We start from the raw sequence: 12,710 nt of genomic DNA on the forward strand, positions 1-12,710 counted from the left end.
ACATTACAATAGATTTCCTTTTTGGCCACTAATGACTCACACCCAACACTTCTCATACATTAGATCACTGAATCTCACATCCCAGCCTTCAGCCTTCAGTCATTTCATTGCCTTGTTTGTTTTTCCATTTTCAGTTTAAGGCTTCTTTGATAGAGAGGACAACAGAAAAATGGGACATAAAAGAAGTTCTGTGTTCTCTCCGCCATCTGTTAACATTATACCATATGCTTCAAATACTGATCTAACCCTTGTTTTCTGTGATTTTGAAATGAATGATTTTTTTCCTCCTTTGCATTCTTTCTGATTATGTTGTCAGCAACTCCCTCATACCTTCCTCCCCGTTCCTCTCTACCTTCCTACCTTTCTTGAGAAGCTCATTCTCTTGGACTGTAGTCTAGTGTCTTACACCAAGATCTCAAATTTTTCATAGGAAACACTTAAAAATAACGTATTAAAAGTCCATGCTACCTGACTGTCTGTGCTCAGGGGTCATTTCCTAAATTCTGTGTGAGAAGGCATACACGTGTGTATGTTTGCTGGCATGGGCTAGAAGTGCGGGGTGGGATGGAGGGGGGTTGGTAGAAAGGCAGAAACCTGAACACCTCTGGTTTGTGTTCTCAGTTATTTGTCTTCCCTAATGGCATCACCATCGGTCTAATTTCCCCAAATAAAAATTCTCATGTCATCCAAGACTTTTCTGATTTTTTTATTCCTTGCATGTAGTTCATCCCAAACTCCTAATGATTCTACCCCAGGATACTTCTCAACACTGACATCTATGTTTTACTCCATTGTTATCCCACTGAGTTCAGGCCTACCTAACCTGGACAATTATGTGACTTCAGACTGCACAGGCCCATTTTCTCCAATCCTGCCTTCACATGCTCCTAGTCAGACCCTGTCTTATCCCATATCCTCATTAACCCTATCACTGCTGCTGTCATCGCTGTTGATAACTCCAACATTCACCTAGATGATCGCGCCAACGCCAGGCCTCTCATTTCAATAACCTCCTTAATTCTAATTTTTCCTTCGTTTTTTTCAGACACCCGTTTCCACAGTCATCACCAGTAACTCTCCTTTCTCCATAGTCTTGATTTCAGACATTTCCCTCTCTTATCACTTCTTATCTTTCAGTTTCTTTGTTCCAATATTTCCATTCAAATATTTCCCCAGCCTTTATTAGACCTTCAATCCATTGACCTACCTCTTTTTCACTGGCCTTAATTTCTGAACTTTTCCTTTTACTCACTGTATCAGTCTGTTTAGAGATAATTTTCTAGTTCCATAATTGGAAAGAGTAAGCTGATTTATTTCTCTAAATGAGTGGGTCTTTACCTAGCATCTCAGTTTCACAGATTATAATGTTTGAACAAGCTTTATTAATGCTGTTCATCCTTTTGAGTCCTAGTAGGAATGAAAAGAAATTATTTTAAGAAAAGAAGTTGAAGATTACATTCACTGCATTTCCATGCAGTATTTGGACCATGCTGGCCAGGGAGAGAATGGCTGGTTATTCTAAAAATTTACAGGCAGCAGGTACAATAATAGCAGCATGGACTGAGTGTAGACTTTCTAGCCTAAATCTAAAAGGGTCATTAATATAGACCTCCCCCTCATGAGGCCGGCTAGTTTCTGACTCTTAATGAGTAAATCCAAACAAGTAGGTGTTGTAGACTCCCCTTGGTGTCTACGCCAAAGCAGTTTTGGTGTAGACATTTAACCCACCAAACCTTTTTCAACATATAGCTAAAAGTCACTCAAAGATTTACATTTCAAATGTAGCAGTGAATCTTAACTTCAAACAACTTTATGGATTTTTACCTATCAGCTTTATTATCCAAGGTCAACAAGCTTTATCTGTATTAGTAGATAATCTGGTGACTAGGGAAAGAAAGTTTCCCTGCATTGTATTTGCTTGAGGGACTCGTTACTAAGATAGGCTGTCATCTTACTTGACTTCACAGCATCATTTGGCAGCAGTGACCTCTCCCTTCTTATAGAAACACTTTTCTAGGCTTCCATGACATCAGACTCACTTAGTTTTCTTCTTATTTCGTTATTCACTTCTGTTAGTCCTCTTTTCTAATTCACTCTTCTCTACCAGACCATTACACATTAAAGCATGCCTTGAATCTGTTCTTGTTTTTCTTTTTTCACTATCTAATGGTCGTCCTAAATGATCGCTTTCATATTCAAGTCTTTAAGTATTATCTGTAGGTCGAGGTATCACCAATCATTACCTCTCCGGAGGTAATGACTTGTATATCCAGCTACCTTATTAATATCTATGTTTTGATGTCTTATAGACAAATCAAACCCAATATGTCCAGCGTAGAACTTTGGATCTACTTCCCACCTCATAACTTCCCTCCAAGTTTTCTAAACCTCAGAAAAGAACTATTGCATACCCATTTGTCCAGGCCAAAATTCTAGGCATCATCCTTGATTTATCTTCTTTCCTCATATCCCAAATCCAGTTTGTAAATAAGCCTTATTGGTTCTAATTTTAAAAATATATCATGAATCTGAATTTCTTATTACTTCCATCAAAATTACCCTAATTGCAAGCCTCTATAATTTCTTAATTATAATATTTAAATACTCTCCTAATTGATCTCTCTGCTTTAATCTGTGTTTCCCTACAAAGATCATAAGATATATAGCAACTCAAGTATTTTATACATATGCACTCCTGCTCCTGTTCAGCATTATAATACAGATCTTAATGCATTAAGGCAGGACAAAAATTTTAGGTTGGTGCAAAAGTAATTGTGATTTTTGCAATTGTTTTTAACCTTTTAAACTGCAATTACTTTTGCAACAACCTAATAATAAAAAGCATACATATTGAAAAGAAAAAAAATGAAACCACCTTTATTTGGAGATATAATTAACTTCTTAGAAAATATTAAAAATGTACAAAATAGTTATTAAAACTAATAAATGAGGTTATCAAGATAACATCATGCAAAGTTAATGTCAACAATCAATTTTACTTCTATATACTAGAAATGAACATTTGGAAATTTAAATTCAAATATGTTATAATTTTCACTAGCATTAAAAACATAAAAAATAGGAATAATTTTAACACAATATGTAAAATATTTGTAATCTAAAAACTTTAAACATTGATTACAATTATATAAGTCAAAGGAGACTTATATAAATGGAAAGATAAGCCATGTTTATGTGGAAGACAATGTTGTTAAAATGTCAACTTCCCCCCAAATCTATCTGTAGATTCAGTTAAATTCTAATTAGAGTTCCACCAAGCTTTCTTTGGGTAGAGATTGATCAGCTGATTATAATATTTCTATGGAAAAGAAAGAGTTTAGAATAGCCACTTTTTTTTTTTTAATAATAGCAAAGCTACAGTACCCATTTTGCCTGATTACAATTCATATTATAGAGACAATAATGAAGTCAATGCAGTACTGTTTCGAGGATAGACAAGTAGATCAAGGAATCAGAATAGAAAAATATAGAAATCAGTCTTCACAGTTATGGTTGATTGATGTTTTTATAAAGATGCCAAAGCAAGTAAACGTAGTAATGATAGTCTTTTAACATGTAATGCTCATCTAATTAGACATCCATATGCCAAGCAATGAACAATGACAAGTACCTCATTTCACATGGAAAAATTATCTCAAGATAGGTAATAAATCTCTTTGTGAAAGCCAAAGTTATAAAATTTCCAGAAGGAAATATACAATAAAACCTTTGTGGCATTGGGTGAGACAAGTTTTTTGCAGCAGGACTCAAAACCCATAAAGTACAAAAGAGAACGTTGATAACTTTTTTATTAAAATAAAAACTCAGTTTTCCTCTGTGATATAAAGTTTACACAAATGAAAAGATATAAACTTGTAGAAAATATTTGCAAAACGTATATTTCATAAAAGACTTTAGTAAGTATATATATAAAGAATTCTCACAACTCAAAATAGAAAAGAAAAATTCAAAATGAGAAAAAGGTTTGAATGGACACTTGACCAAAGAAGAGATTTATATGGCAAACAAACACATAAAAAGATTTTCAGTATCATTCAACATCATTTCAATACATTCAAAATCATGCATTAGGGAAATGCAAATTAGAGCCACAATTAGAAACTACTGCATACCTATTGGAAAAACTAAAACAAAAACATTCTGATTAGCATGCAGGACAAGTAGAGTTGTCATGCAGTAATGTGAATGTAAAAATCGTATAACTACTTTGGAAAACAATTTGATAGTTTCTCATAAAAATTAGTAATACACATACCATATTATCCAGCAATCCCATTCCTAGGTATTTACCCAGCAGAAATGAAGGTCTATATAGAAGTTTGCACAAAAATCTGTATTTAAACGTTTATAGTAGCTTCAATCACAATTGCACAAATGTCCTTCAATACATTACACAAAATTTAAGTATATCTACAATTGAATGTAAATTGACAAAACAAAAATCATGAACTTGCTACATGTAATAATACTGATGAATCTTGAATGTATTCCACTAAGTAAATAAAGCCGGACTCAAAAGGCCACATAGTGTATGATTCCTTTTATATGACATTTTGGAAGAACAAAACTATAGATAGTAAATAGGTCCGTGCTTGTCAAGATTGACATTCCATTCATTGTATTTTTCATCTCAGACTTTGTAGTTATTAGTTTGATTTGGGCCTTTTTATGTCTTACGTTTCTACTTTTTGAACATATAGAATGCAGTTATCAGTGTTTTAATGTCCTTGTCTGCTAATTCTAATATATGCATCAATTTTGGGTCAATTATGATTGATTTTTTTGTTTTCTTCATTACAGATCATGTTTTCCTCCTCCTTTTCATGCCCTGTAATTTTTGAATGGATTTTAGACATTGTGAATTTCATCCTTTCCGGTTTTGATTTTAAGCTTTGTTAGGTGGGAAGATTTGTTAGATGTGAGTGCAGTGTGTGTTCTAGGGCTAATTATTCTCCCTTATTGAGGCCAGACCCTTTTGTATACTATACATAATACCCTGTGAATCTTGAGACTTTTCAACTGGGTTGGTATGAATAAGTATTGTCTCTAGATTCTGTGAGCCCTAGGCAGTGTTACTTGGAATCTTTCCAGATGACTCTTTCCTCAGCGTTGGTAGTTTCCTTATACATATACACTGATCAGTACTCAGCTGAACATGCAGGCGGATCCTCTGCAGATCTCTGAAGTTCTTTCACTCTGCAGCTATTTCCTTCCCAGTACTCTGTCTCATGAAGTCTAGTTACCTGGGTATCTCTACACCCCAACTCTGCCTCTTTAACTTAGGGAATATACTGGTCACTTTCTGGATTTCTTCTCTGCTGTGGCCTGGCACCTCTCTCAGCAGAGTAAACTGGACAGTAAACCACAGGCCTCGTGGAATTTGTTTCCTGTCTCATATGACATGCCTATTATATCTTAGGTACTGGGAGTACAGGGATCACTGCCCTTGTGGCTTCATCTCCAGTGTCTTGAAAACCAGTCTTTTATATATTTTATCTAGTTTTCTGGTTGATTAAGGTGAGAAAATAAATCTGGTCCCAGTTATTGCATCTTGGCCTGAAATAGAATTCTACAGTGTATGTTTCTGAGACTGTTATGGTTCCTTCTGTGTTTCATCATTGAATCAATTTGGTTTATCCTACATCAGCTCTCATCAAGAAATTTCTTGAGCAGGCCAGATGGAGGTCAATACAATGAACTGTTTACAATTCAAAAGTTCTCTTCGTCTCTGTTGCCAAATAGCAGACTGCTTCATTTAACTGTAGCTTTTTTTCTTTTTTTTGGTAGCCTGCCTGTTCTACTTCACTGAACCAAACACAGTCAAAGAGAATTTCAGTTGCTAGCACATTTTAACCGAGTTGTTGTACTCCCTATATATCAAGAGATACATTTTTGAACATCAGTCTGAACCTCTCACTTTTACAAATGTATTTTGATAGTACTTTTAGGTATATTCTACATTAGGGAAGTTTCACTCTGAGTTTTTATTCCAAGGTTCTTCCTCATCCTCTCCTTTAACCTCTTTTGACAACCTTACATGTAGTTAAGAAATGGGATTATACTGTTTTCATTGGAAATAGTGTTTGCATTAAAAATTCTCCTGTTGCTTTTGGATGATTCCTACAAGGAGGAGGTCAGGTGCTGATTTATGAAACTTGTCCATTCTGGAAGTCATTAATTTAAAAAGCAAATTAAAAATTGGAAGCAAAATTTCTTAACATGAAGGAGATGCATATGTTAAAATAATGGTGTAGGAATGCCTTTATTGAAATAAAGACATTTATGTGATATTATTAAGTAAAATACATGGTTATAAATGGTATTTACATCAGATACTGTTTTGAAAATATAGTGATTATATGCAAATGAAAATGAGGAAAACTATGTATCAAACTGTTAATGATGGACATATTTGAATGCTGGACTTATGGGTGGTTTCAGTTTTCTTTTCCATGATAAATTCTATTTAGTAATTTTTAAACAAAACATGTATTTTTTTTCTTTCCCCAAATCAATACATGGTTTTTATTGCATCTTTAAAACACCACAAATAAGTTTGAGGAATCACTCAACATCTTGGCATTTGTGTAGCTGGACAAATTAGGTCTTATTTATCATCCTGCTGAACTGTTCCTTTTTCAGAAACATAGGTACGATCCAAAAATTTTCTGATACCTTTGTTTTTAACTGTTGTGGCTTGTTGAATCAAAGCAGTGGAATTTGATATGAATTCAATATCGTTTTCTTCAAGACTTAATTCATCTTTCTGGGCTTGAGATACTGAACACACAACACCTGACCTCATCTGAACCCTGCGGATGTATTTTTCACCCACGGAAGTTCAGATCTCCACAAGAGAACCATTCTTCTGAATGGCGATGTTGATGGGAAAGTGAACACACACAGACCTCATAACGGAAGCCCAATGTAACACCCTTGATCGTGTTCTGTACATGACTACAGAGAGTGCGAACAGTAGCCAGTTCCTTCCTATTTCCCCACCATTTGTCAATCTGGACCTCTTCTTTTTCTTTCCAAAGAGACTGAGTTCTACATGGATGTGATTGAAGGCCCTCCGCAGGGTGCCTCTGGGCCCTTCACAATAACTGTGGTCTCTTCAGAGTGATGTCCACATTTTCTGGAATGTCCAGTCTGATTGCTGAAAATGGTGTCATCTTTGCAGTAGGTGTGGCAAAAAAGAGCAAAAAGCATGTATTTCTAATGTACTATTTGTGGCCATTGCCACAAATTATGATATGCACACAATTCATGTAAAAAACATAACATAGACTAAAGTATAAATTAAGCATTATATCATTACTCCATATATCTTTCCAAGAAAATATTCCAGATATACATGTGGGCGTATATTAGAATATTAACGTTATAACATAGTTAAAAATAGCAACAATTCTCATTTCTACCTATAACACGAATCATTTCTTTTTAAAATAGTATCATCAATGATACAATCTCATAGAGTCAAATTTAGTAGGAATCAAGCTTTAATGCATATCACATTTTATCTTCTACCAAAGACTTGAAGGGAAAAAAGTCACAATGGGGATTTAAAGATTTGTGTGGAGGTAGAATAATGAACTCACTCCTTTCAGAAATGTTACAGGGCTTAGTTGTATAATGTGTATATGAGAGTTTCTTCCAACTGCTGCAAAAACATATATTCTGTAGCTCATTTACATTCTCTCTCTCTCTCTCTCTCTCTCTCTCTCTCTCTCTCTCTCTCTCTCATCTATCTATTGAATTATTTTCTATTACCTGGATAGGCTACCTGTTTAAGTTACTGCTGAGCAAAGAGCATGGCGTTCCCAGTCATTATGTTCATTTTCTCTTTCCTAGGTGCAATTATAGAACAAAAAAAGGCATTGCACCAAGATGGCAACAGTCCATACTTGATTTCCAAGAGTACTGTAACAATCTGGACATATCCATTTAGATAGCTCATCTTGTGCACACAAGATGATGATGGTTCTATGTTTTGTAGCAGCATCTGTCATTGTAGTAACTACACAATTCACAAGTTTGTCATTTTAGAGTTTTATCTGAGCCTTTGACTTTTGTTCTTCATTACTGCTATTGATGGCCAGATGCCCAGAACTATGATTTTTAAATGTGTATCTCAATTTTGCCTAACACTGTTGTTGTATGCCCAGTAGGTATCTGTGTGTCCTCAATTATTGTACAGACTGTAATTGTGAAAAGCACTGGTGTCAGCCATTAAACACAATCAGGATCTTTGGAACTAACTCATATCTGGGGTTAATTTAGTTACTCAACAAACTCTTATGAAATGCTTATTACATCTTAAGTACTGGGAGTACAGGGATGAATAAACTCGATGTCAAAATCTTCCAGCGAAAGACCGGCAGAAATATATTGGCTTAATGAAATGAGGGAAAACACATATTATGGAGAAACATGGGGCTTATAACCTGTAAAGAAGGTGGCTAAGAAGAACTTAGGATTTGTGCGTGCGTCAGGTGATTTTTGAGGAAGGTTCAGGGAAGTGGGGTTTGCTCTGGATTGGGAGTTCAGGGAGCAGGATGATTATATAATTGGCCATCTTCATGAATCTTACCAAGAAGGTGGGAAGAATAATGTGAGGCTAAGCCTGTAATTGGCAAAGAAGCAGTGGTGACTCATGTGAGTTGGGAGAGGAGAATGCTTGGTAATTTTTGTTGTTTGCATTGTAACTGGTTTTGCTTGAGTTCTGACAAGGTCACGAATGGTCTTTTCATCTCACTTTATTACAGTCACAGAGCTACCTCCTCTGATGTCGAAGCTCCAAGAGGTTCATTTCTAGAAAAGGATGCCTTGGCTTAGCTGTGAGTGCCACACCCGCTCCTAACAACACTGAGCTCCAGCTGTTACTGTTAGGTGAGTTCTTACATGTCAGAGTAAGCCCTTAATATGATGAATAAAATAATAATAATAACAGCAATAGTAACAAATAACATGTATTAAGTTTTTATGTTCCAGGCACTGGTCTGAGCACTTTACATATATTATTTAATTTAATTCTCATGACAACCCTATGAGATAGATATTGCAGTTATTACCCCTACTTATAAACATGGGATTTGAGGTATAGAGATGCATACCTATATGTAAAATTCAAATCTATGGGCAATCTGATTCAAGGACACATGTTCTTATATGCTATTTTAAATATATACTGCAGTGTGATAAGTGTTATGTGGTCTAGTGGATACTGTTGGTACCCAGCCCAGATCTCCGTTCCTGACCCTGTACCCTCTCCCCCAAGTTGTTATGAGAATGGCTGCTAATGGCTCATAGCTGCCTCTTTGTTCTAAGAATTTCCACCTCACCAGGGAGATTATGCTGCCCACTCAGTACAGCCCAAAGGTAATGATTTTGAATGGTGGTTGAGTGACAGGAAGGCAGGAGGGTAGAAATGGCAGGAGGGTAGAAATGGCAGGGGGGCGAAAAGGCTGGTCCCATGCCTTAGGGTGGGATCAACCCTGTGATGGCAATGGAAGCTCTAGAGTTCCCCAGGGTATTGGACTGAAGCTAGGCTCCAGCTGAGACTCATGGCCAAATACCTGGCTGGCTTTTGGCCCCTGCCCTACCATGTTTCCTTCACTCACTCCTTCTGAGAGCACTTTTGTGATGAATCTCTTAAGCATTGATCCCTGTCTCAGGCTCTGTGCGAGGTAGCAGACAGACGGTAACATGCATTATTGATGTGAAAAGACATCAGCATGGAAACAGAAGAGACAGATACCTACACTATACTGGCAGGAAAAAGTTGAAGGGTAGTATTGGTGAGAGAAGTCTTCTGAGGTGAAATAACTCTTAAATGTAGTCTTAAAGGATGAATTGGATTAGGTAGGCAAGGAAATTATCTTTGAAGTCAACTGTTTTATTTGTTAAATCTGTGCTAAAGAAGAAATGGAAAATAAAATTTTGGTTTATGATTAAGATAATGTGGCAGGAATTTTGGTTTTAAAGTTCTTACATTTTAGATGATAACATTTATTAAGGGAAAAGGAAGGGAAACGCACATTTACTGACTATCTAAATGTGAAAATTATCAGGTACCATCTCATATATTACTGCCTTTAATGTTTCAACCGAAAACAAGAAGAAATAGATGCAGAGGTGAAGGAAATTCTTCAAGTTTTATATTTAAAATTCATGCAATTTGTCTTTAAAAAATTTATTTTTTGATTACAGTTGACACACAGTATTATATTAGTTTCAGGTGCACCACACAGTGATTAGACATTTATGTAACTTATGAAGTGATTACCCCTATAAATCTGATTATATTCCACATTCTATATTCTATATACCAGTGACTACTTTGTAACTACCAGTTTGTACCTCTTAATCCCCTCCCCTATCTGGCAACCATCAAAATGTTCTCTGTATCTATGAGTTTATTTTTGTTTCATTTGTTTGTTTATTTTGTTCTAGATTTCACTTATAACTGAAATCATATGACATTTGTCTTTCTCTGTTTTACTTACTCCGCTCAGCACATGCGCTCTAGGCCCATCCATGTTGTTGCACATGGCAAGATTTTATTCTTTTGTATGGCTGAGTAATATTCCATTGTATATATGTACCACCTCTTCTTTATCCTTTCATCCATTGATGGGCACTTAGGTTGCTTCCACATCTTGGCTATTGTAAATCATGCTGCAGTGGACATATGGATGCACATGTTCCTGGATAAATACCCAGAGGTGGGATTACTGGACCCTTTTTTGTCTTTTGTTATATAGTCTGTTTTAAAGTCTATTTTGTCTGGTATAAGTATTACTACCCCAACTTTTTTGTTTGTTTGTTTCTACTTTGATGAAATATCTTTTTCTTTTTCATTTTTTTATTTATTAAATTTATTGGGATGACATTGGTTAGTAAAATTATATAGGTTTCAAGTGTACATTTCTATAATATTAGGTTGGTGCAAAAGTAATTGTGTTTTTTGCAATTTTTAACCTCTTAAACCACAATTACTTTTGCACCAACCTAATACATCATCTATATATTGCATTGTGTATTCATCACCCAGAGTCAGTTCTCCTTCCATCACCATATATTTGATCACCTTTTCATTCTTCTATCACCCATCCTCCCACCTTATTCTCTGGTAACCATTAAATTGTTGTCTGTGTCTATAAGTTTTTCTTTCTTTGTTTGTCTTGTTCTTTTGTTGCTTTCAGTTTTATATCCCACATATGAGAGCAGTCATATGGTTCTTGACTTTTTCTGTCTGACTTATTTTGCTTAGCATAATAATCTCAAGATTCATCCATGTTGTCGCAAATGGCAGTATTTCATCTTTTCTTATGGCAGAATAGTATTCCATTGTGTGTATATACCACAACTTCTTTATCTAGTCATCTATCGAAGAACACTTTGGTTATTTCCACATCTTGGCTACTGTGAATTATGCTTCAGTGAACATAGGGGGACATATATCTCTATGGATAAATGTTTTCAGATTTTGGCGGTAGGTACCTAGAAGAAGGATTGCTGGGTCATATAGTAATTCTATTCTTAATTTTTTGAGGAACCTCCATAATGTTTTCCATAGTGGCTGTATCAATTTACATTCCCACCAGCAGTGTGTGAGTGTTCTTTTTTCTCCACAGCCTCTCCAACACTTGCTATTATTTGTCTTGTTGATGATAGCCATTCTGAAAGGTGTGAGGTGATATCTCATTGTGGTTTTGGTTTGCATTTTCCTAATAGCTAGTGAACTTGAGCATTTTTTCATCTATCTGTTGGCCATTTGTATGTCTTCTTGGGAGAAGTGTCTTTTCAGGTCTTCTGCCTATTTTTTTTTGAATTAAAATTTATTGGGGTGACAATTGTTCTTTGCTCATTTTTAAATTGGATTACTGGGATTGTTTTCATTGTTGTTGAGTTGTATAAGTTCTTTATACATTTTGGATATTAGTGCCTTATTGGAGGTGTTGTTTGCAAATATCTTCTCCCATTTGGTTGGTTGCCTTTTTGTTTTGTTGATAGGCTCTTTTGCTGTGCAGAAGCTTTGTAGTTTGATACAGTCCCATTCATTTATTTTAGTTTTTACTTCGCTTGCCTTTGAAGTCAAATTCATAAAACCCTCTTTTAACTCAAGGTCCATAAATTTAGTACCTATACTTTCTTCTATTCAGGTTTATTATTTCAGGTCTTATGTTTAGGTGGTTGATCCATACTGAGTTAATTGGGGTATATGGTGACAGGTAGCAGTCTAGTTTCATTATTACAACAATACATTAAAAAGATTATACATCACAATCAAGTGGGATTCATTCCAGGGGCACAAGGATGGTTCACCATGTGCAAATCAATTAATGTGATACACCACAGAAACAAAAGACAAAAATCATGTGATTGTATCAATAGATACAGAAAAACCATTTAACAATATACAACATCCATTTATGATTAAAACACTTAATAAAATGTGTATAGAAGGAAAATGACGTAACATATTAAAGGCCATATATGACAAGCCCTCAGCTAATATCATAATTAATGGTGAAAAACTTTTCGTAGGCTTTTGCTCTACGATCAGTAACAACACAGGATTGCCTCTTGTCACCACTGTTATTTAACACAGTATTGGAAGTTCTAGCCAGAGCAATCATGCAAGAGAAAGGAATAAAAGGCATTCAAATTGGGAATGAAGA

The sequence above is a fragment of the Rhinolophus ferrumequinum genome, chromosome 7 (assembly GCF_004115265.2).
Source record: "Rhinolophus ferrumequinum isolate MPI-CBG mRhiFer1 chromosome 7, mRhiFer1_v1.p, whole genome shotgun sequence".
Classification (NCBI taxonomy): Eukaryota; Metazoa; Chordata; class Mammalia; order Chiroptera; family Rhinolophidae; genus Rhinolophus; species Rhinolophus ferrumequinum.